Source organism: Lactuca serriola, chromosome 2, assembly GCF_051521515.1.
Source record: "Lactuca serriola cultivar US96UC23 chromosome 2, Lser_US96UC23_V15, whole genome shotgun sequence".
Lineage (NCBI taxonomy): Eukaryota > Viridiplantae > Streptophyta > Magnoliopsida > Asterales > Asteraceae > Lactuca > Lactuca serriola.
In genome coordinates, this window is record NC_136409.1 from 163,933,526 (window position 1) to 163,941,059 (window position 7,534).

The following is a 7,534-nucleotide window of genomic DNA, read 5'->3' on the forward strand; positions in this document are numbered from 1 at the left end:
TGGTCACGCTATGCCGACAACATGTCGTCAGAAAAAGGTGGGGCCGATCCGCATAAAAAACCCTTTTTTTATTTTATTTAATTATTTAATGACATGAAGTGGAATGATGTCGTTTTCGTTTACCTATAGAGACGACATGTCGTCTGTATAGGGTTTCCCTATAACAAGACACGCTTTCAGTCTTCATTTTGCAGTCGGCGATCGCACGCAGTTTCCGACATTCCACTTCATCGGCGAGCTAAAAGGTAAGGGTCTTGGTCCTTGATTTCTTCTTAATTAGTAATAACTTGAGTTTTTACTCCGATTTTGGGGGATTTGATTCCGGTTTTGCAACCCTAAAACACTACCGTCGGCTGGCAAGAACGGTGACCACCGCCATAGAAAACGATTTTCGGTGATCTACCTATCTTCACCACCGATTTTAAGGTTGGTTTTTTAATTTTTTTTTTCCTGCTTAAAGTAGTTGCATGAATATAGTTCTTTTTTATTTTTTTTTCCTTCAATACACCATGATATATCTACATTCTTAGATTTTTTGGTTGATTGCTTATATATATATATATATATATATATATATATATATATATATATATATATATATATATATATATATATAGAGAGAGAGAGAGAGAGAGAGAAAAAGAGAGAGAGGTAGGTTCAAATGTTTCTTACATCTATTGTGTGCTAGAATGCACTAATAAGAATTGACTAAACATTAAATGTATATTAAATGATATTCATATTTATAATTATTTTTATGGAAACTAATTTAATTCGTCATTAATGTCAATAATAATATTTTTTCAAAATGAATTCATATATAAAATAATAATAGTGTATTCTAGGAGAACGGGAGTATATTCTACTAGAATACATCATCATTCTTCATATTCCATACAGCTTTATTGTATTTTAAGTGAGTGAGTAATGAAATAATATTATTGCTGACATAAAAACCTAGATACAAATTCATTCTAAAATAATATTATTGCTGACATTAATGACAAATTTAATTAATTTCCATAAATAAAAAATTATAATTACAGATATCATTTAATATACATATAATTATGGAAACCATTTAATATCTATCATTATTTAATTAAATAATAATATAATTTTACTAAATTTCTATTGATGCATTCTAGCACACAATAAATATAAAAAACACTTTAACCTAGCCATATATATATATATATATATATATATATATATATATATATATATATATATATATATATATATATATATATATATATATATATGCATTTTGAGGAATGAAACTGTGTTTTAGCATGAAAATGAAAATGAAGTTATATAGGCATTATTTGTTTATGCTCATTGTGGTATGATTGTATGAAATTGAATTAAAATTGGAATTGTATGTTTGAAATTGGCTTAGCGGCACAGCTTGTTGTCCGTTTGCCATCTAACTCATTGTACGATGACAATTGAACATTTTAAAAGTAAAAAAAATGGATGAAAATTGGAATTGTATGTTTGATTTTGAAATTGGATGAAAATTAGAATTTGATGAAAATTGGAATTGTATGTTTGATTTTGATTTTGTATGATGTTTGATTTTGTATTTAGATGTATACATTTGTATTTTATGTCTAAAATGAAATGAAAATTGGAATTAAATGCATTGTGTACATGTATGATTATGTGATATTTAGGTTTAATAGTTTGATTGTATATAACAAAGTGCATTTTGAGGTATGAAAGTGCTTAATATGGTTTGAAAGTGCTTAATTTTGTTAGTGATCAACTTTTCCAAACGACAAGTCGTTTGTATAGGGTCACACTTGTCCCGACCACAAGTCGTCGGTATGAGGTCCGAATAAAACTTTTTGTTATTTCCTCGAAAATCAATCCCGACGATCCTTTGCAGACGACATGACATCTGGACTGGCTAAGCTCTACCGACGACTACTGTCCTGATGATATTTTCAACTTTTACCGACGAACCTATACCAACGACTTTTTACAGAGACCTATACGGACCTATACCGACGACCACATGTCGTCGGTATAAGCTTTACCGACAACAAGACGTATGAACATAGTCCATAATTGTTGTCTGCATAAGGCTCAATCCTTATAGTGTAACCATGTTGATCGTTGGGTTTGGAGTTTGGATGACACTAGAGATTTTTCGGTGAATTCGGTGAGAATGGTTATAGATGCCTTTATCCACCCCAACTCTAACCTGAGTGTAGCTCTCTTCTTCCTATGAAAGTAAATATTTTATCAACCCCAACTCTAACCTGAGTGTAGCTTTCTTCTTCCGATGAAAGTAAATATTTTAAACTGTGGTATCTTGGTATTCCTACTGGACACAATTTGGATAGGAGAGGACTAGATATTCCCTCTACTCTATGTCCGATGTGCAACCAAGAAACTACTGCTCAGTTCTTTGGTTCTTGTGTCATTGCCCAACATTTAGCTTCCCGAGTTGCCTTTTGGTGGGGAGTTCGCGATAATCTTGCCTCCTTAAATCAACTTTCTAGTGGGTTCCAAGGTTCTGCTATTGCAATCAAAGTATTAATTTGATGCGGTAATCGGGTGTTACTTATCCATTTGGTGGTTTAGGAATCAACTCTTATTTGATACTCATAAATTTAAACTTAGCAACCTTCTAGACTCCAATATATACCAATCTTTCTCTTGGATTTCTTCTAAAAAAAAGACGTTATAACATCCTTATCTGATTGGGTGAAATGCCCTAACATTCATTTTCTCTAGTTTTCTTACTAGAGTTTTTTTAATGCTATCGTTAAAAAAACCCTACCGTTTAAACCGTAGAATATATTTTTTCGTCTAATATTATAAAAGTATTAATGCCTAAATAGTGATTATTGTATTTGAGTTTTAATGACCACAAATAATGGTCGTTAAAAACTATGTGACAACATAAAATTGATCAGCCCAATAGTTTGACAACATAAATAATAGGTTCCAAGACTATTGAACACGGATTTGCAAAATGTAAGTCTACCGACAATAGATAAGGTTTCGGTTAGAGAATAATGTAAACTTGTCGTCAATTCATGGATAAGTGTCCCTAATATCAAACACATGCATAGGGATTATCCATTGAAGTATTCACGCTACCGCTTCGTTAATCGCTAAAACATTTATATAATTGTATTTCAATAATTCATCATTTGTTAAATGTGTTTTAGTGATGGATGGTCGTTTTCACTAAGCCTGTGAGTAATTTTCGCTTTCTAGCTAGTAGAGTTTATTGTCTTTGTCTTATGAACAAGACAATGATGTATTAGCAATCACTACAATAAATATACTCTTTAGCGGCGACACTATTACCGGCGACAAGGGACTTTACCGGCGACTTTAGATAAAGTCGCCGGTAAAGTCCCTTGTCGCCGGTAATAGTGTCGCCGCTAAAGGGTTGTCCCCCGAATCCGCACTTTCCCCCTCTGTTACATCTCAACCGTTCGATGAGATATCCAATCCAACGGGTGGGGTGTCTTATCCTGTCTAACCTAATACCAGCGACACATATGTCGCCGCTAAAGGTTAAAAAAAGTCGCCGCTAATAGTTCACTAAAAATGACGCGGTACCCTTCCCTCCAGTTTGTCGCCACTATTACTAATTGTCGCCGGTAAAGGGTCTGGTGTCGCCGCTATTGCCTCTCGCAGATTAAAAATAAAAAAAAATAAAAAAAATAAAAAAAAAACGCACGCAAAAACCCTCTCTTCTTCATTTTCCTTTCTGTTTGCTTCCAATTTCCTTCACCATTTCGCCGATTCCCTCTTCAATTTGCTTCTTCTAAGCAAATTTCTCCCCATATTGTTCCAAGCAAGTATCTCTAGGTGTGGTTAAAGCCTTTTGACCAATTTCTACCTCCATTTCTTGAAGAAATGTAAGTTTATTTGGTGATTTAATTTTTATTTTGTATGTTAATTTCGATTTGTAGCTTTATCTAGTGATTGAATGATAATAAATTGTTCATATTCTTGTTTTTGGTGGTGTTGTTTTGGATTAGAAGCAAGTTATTCAATTTTTTGTTTGTGGTTATTGAATTGCAATTAGTTGTATAGCTTCCAGTTGTAGTTTAGCCTTTAGGGACATTTGATGATTATTAAAAGCTGATTTTGATGACTAAATTGCAATACATTGTTTAATTTCAGTGATTTTCGTGGTGTTGTTCAGTTTTTCCGGTGAGGGTAATTTCGGGTGAAGACTAGTTTTTCCGGCTACATATCCGTTGATTTCCGCCACTACAGGTTCTATTATTTCATTTTTTTGTGAATTTTGTATTTATATGTGAAATTATGTGAAAATTGTCATATGTGAAAATTAGATTGTATATTTCGTATTTGTTTAAATATATGTGAATTTGGTATATATATTCCAATGTATGTGTGTTTGATGTATATGTGGTATATTAGTATTTGGTAGAAATTATATGTATTTGTTATAAGTAGAATGTTATTGTGTGTATATGAATGTATGTATGTTTGTTGTAAATGTGATATATGATTGTGAAACTTTTGTATTTGGTATAAACAGGATGTTATTATGTATACATGTGAAATTATGTGTATTTGGTTTAAGTAGGATGTTATTCTGTGTGTATGTGTATGTATTTGTATTTGGTGTATATGTGGTATATGTATGTAAAAGTATGTGAATTTCATCTTCTTATGTATTATGTAAAACTATGTGGTTTTGGTATAAGTAGGATGCTATAATTGAAAAAAAATAAAAATAAATTATTGTTATAATTGGAAAAAAAACACAAAAAAAAAATATAAAATTGTTTTAAAACTTATATACAAAAACTAGAAAGTTTCTAGTTTTTACCCAAGCTAACTCCAAATTAGTTAACCAATAAGTTATATAGTTAACTTATAATCTTCAAATTAATTCATAAGATTATATTTCTATAACCAATAATAATCGGTTACCATAAAAATAGGTTAAAGGATGCTATAATTGTAAAAAAAAAATAATAATAATAAATAAATAAATAAATAATTATTGTTATAATTGGAAAAAAAAACACAAAAAAAATTATAAAATCGTTTAAAAACTTATATATATTTTAATCTCGACGGTAAAAAAGAACAACACAACAACATAATGTCTATTATAAAATTGTTTAAAAACTTACAAGTAATTTTAATTAAAATTAATTAAAAAATGCATAAATAAAATTTTTTAATTTATTATTTATTAATTTTTTATTACTTAATTTTTGTATTATTTTAGATGTAAAAAAAAATGTGGATTGGAAAAAAAACAATGCTAATTCTGTATACTAAACTCTAAACCCAAAATTATGTTTCAACAACATCATGTCTATTGATAAAAGCTGGACTACTAATCCATATCGAAACCATCCCGAGTTCCAAGCAGGACTCAAAGCTTTTATCGAGAAGTCCAAGTCGCACCTTGATAGTAATGGTAAAATCAGATGTGCGTGTGAAAAATGTGATAATCGTTACTTCAAGTACCCGACTGCAGTTGAACGCCACTTTTTATCGATTTCAGCATGTACTTTCAAAACATTCCTAGAGTCATTGTTGATGTAGAAAGTGCATCTGAAGTTCCTCCGCCAACTGGTAGAGTCAATGATGTTTCTGATTGCGAGACTGATTACGATGACACCGATTCTGACTATGATACCGAAGAAGACACTGAAGGATATGAGGAAGATTCTGATTAGAATAGTTCTTATGTAATGTGTATTTGTAATATGAACTTTATTTGGATTTCTAGTTTAAATAGAAATGTTTATTCATATCTAAATGTTTATTTCTATATAATATGTATCTATAATAAAAATGATATTTGTATATCTTATAATTTTTCAGGAAATGATGAGAGTGTGACTTTTGTTTATGTTTACCATGGCTGCTGTCATGGGTCGTGGACATGGGGGAGACGGAGCTGAGGACCCACCTTTCCCAGGTGGTAGAGGTCCTGGCCAGCACGAGCAGGACGGTAAGTCTTATCATGAATTTTTATTTACTATTTTTGTTCAATTAGCATAAATTAACTATCGTTTCTAATAATTTTTAATTACATTTGTAGTTGAGGGACGTACCTGAAGGAAAGTTCGAGGAAAAGCAAAAAATATAAAGCTTGAAAAAGCAATCTTGCAGAACTAGGGGAAACCAATAGGCATGCAATATGATAGGGATATCACATTTAATCCCGTAGGAGAGGCGGAAGACATGTTTTCCCGAGAAGTTGGGAAAACAATGTGGCAGATGGTCGCTTTTGACAAATGGAGTTGGAAAAGAGTTTCGCCTGATATAAAGGACACTGTATTACAACATTTAGCGGTAATTATTTATTTAAATATATTTTATAGGTTTAAATATAATTGTTTTTTACTTGGTTAACTTTTTTTTTGTAGACAAAGTTTGATCTCAATCAAATGTACCAGGATGCACAAGCTACTTTATTGACAGAGAGTTTTCAAGCAGCCTTGTTAAAAGGTTATCGAGAGCGTAAAGCCGATGCAAAAGAATATTTCAAGATAGTCGGAGGGTATGAAAATATCCCGAGAGCATTGGCCAATCCTCCGGATGGTATGCTTGTTGATAACTGGGCGAAGACAGTTGAGTATTTTCAAACTGACGAACACATAATTGCTTCAGAAAGGAACAAAAAAATCCGTGAAAAGCAAACAAATGTGAATCGTGGGGGTTCGAGCTCGTATAGCAGTACTTGCTATAAGAAGGTACCGTACGATACATGTAATTATTTATTTAAAATATAATCTAATTTTTAAACTTAAACAGAACCTTAAGAGAGTGGAAACATTTCGCAAAGCTCATACCGATAAGAATGGTGTATTTGTTACTGCTGAATCGGAACAACAATATGTAAGTATTTAATTATAATTTTATCATATATTTAAATGTTTATTTATACTTAATTGTTACTCACTTTTGGGAGTTACAGAATCGGTTAGTTGAAGAGCTGTTAGAACAAACTCAAGGTGAAAGTGAGTCAACGCCTGCTCAAGAAAGAGCTACGTTCGAGAAAGTATTAGGAGAGCGACGTGGCCACATTAGAGGCATTGGCCGCAAACCTTCTGGTCTCCCAACGATTCCACAGCCTTCGCAACCATCACAACCATCACAGGTAAAATAGCAATCTACTTTAGCATCGTAAAATGCATGTTGATTTGGTAGTTTTGGTTTTGTGGTGGTTATTTACTAAAAAGTTTGGTAATTTGGTTTTTGTCCCAAGTGCAAAATATAGCAATGTACTTTGGTTTTCTATCTTTGTTTAAAAATAACAATCTACTTTAGCATCGTAAAATGCATGTTGATTTGGTAGTTTTGGTTTTGTGGTGGTTATTTGCTAAAAGGTTTGGTAATTTGGTTTTTGTCCCAAGTGCAAAAAATAGCAATGTACTTTGGTTTTCTATCTTTGTTTAAAAATAGCAATCTACTTTAGCATCGTAAAATGAATGTTGATTTGGTAGTTTTGGTTTTGTGGTGATTATTTGCTAAAAAGTTTGGTAATTTGGTTTTTGCCCCAAGT

The 7,534-nt window shown here is 31.8% G+C and overlaps 1 long non-coding RNA gene across 1 annotated transcript; it reads left to right on the forward strand.

Moving 5' to 3' along the window:
• The first annotated feature begins 3,959 nt into the window (after positions 1-3,959).
• LOC145087250 (uncharacterized) lies at positions 3,960-7,092 on the forward strand. The gene is made up of 4 exons (XR_013700750.1): positions 3,960-4,254; positions 6,640-6,722; positions 6,784-6,867; positions 6,947-7,092. It is a non-coding gene; the product is annotated as an uncharacterized LOC145087250 (long non-coding RNA).
• The last annotated feature ends 442 nt before the right edge of the window (positions 7,093-7,534 follow it).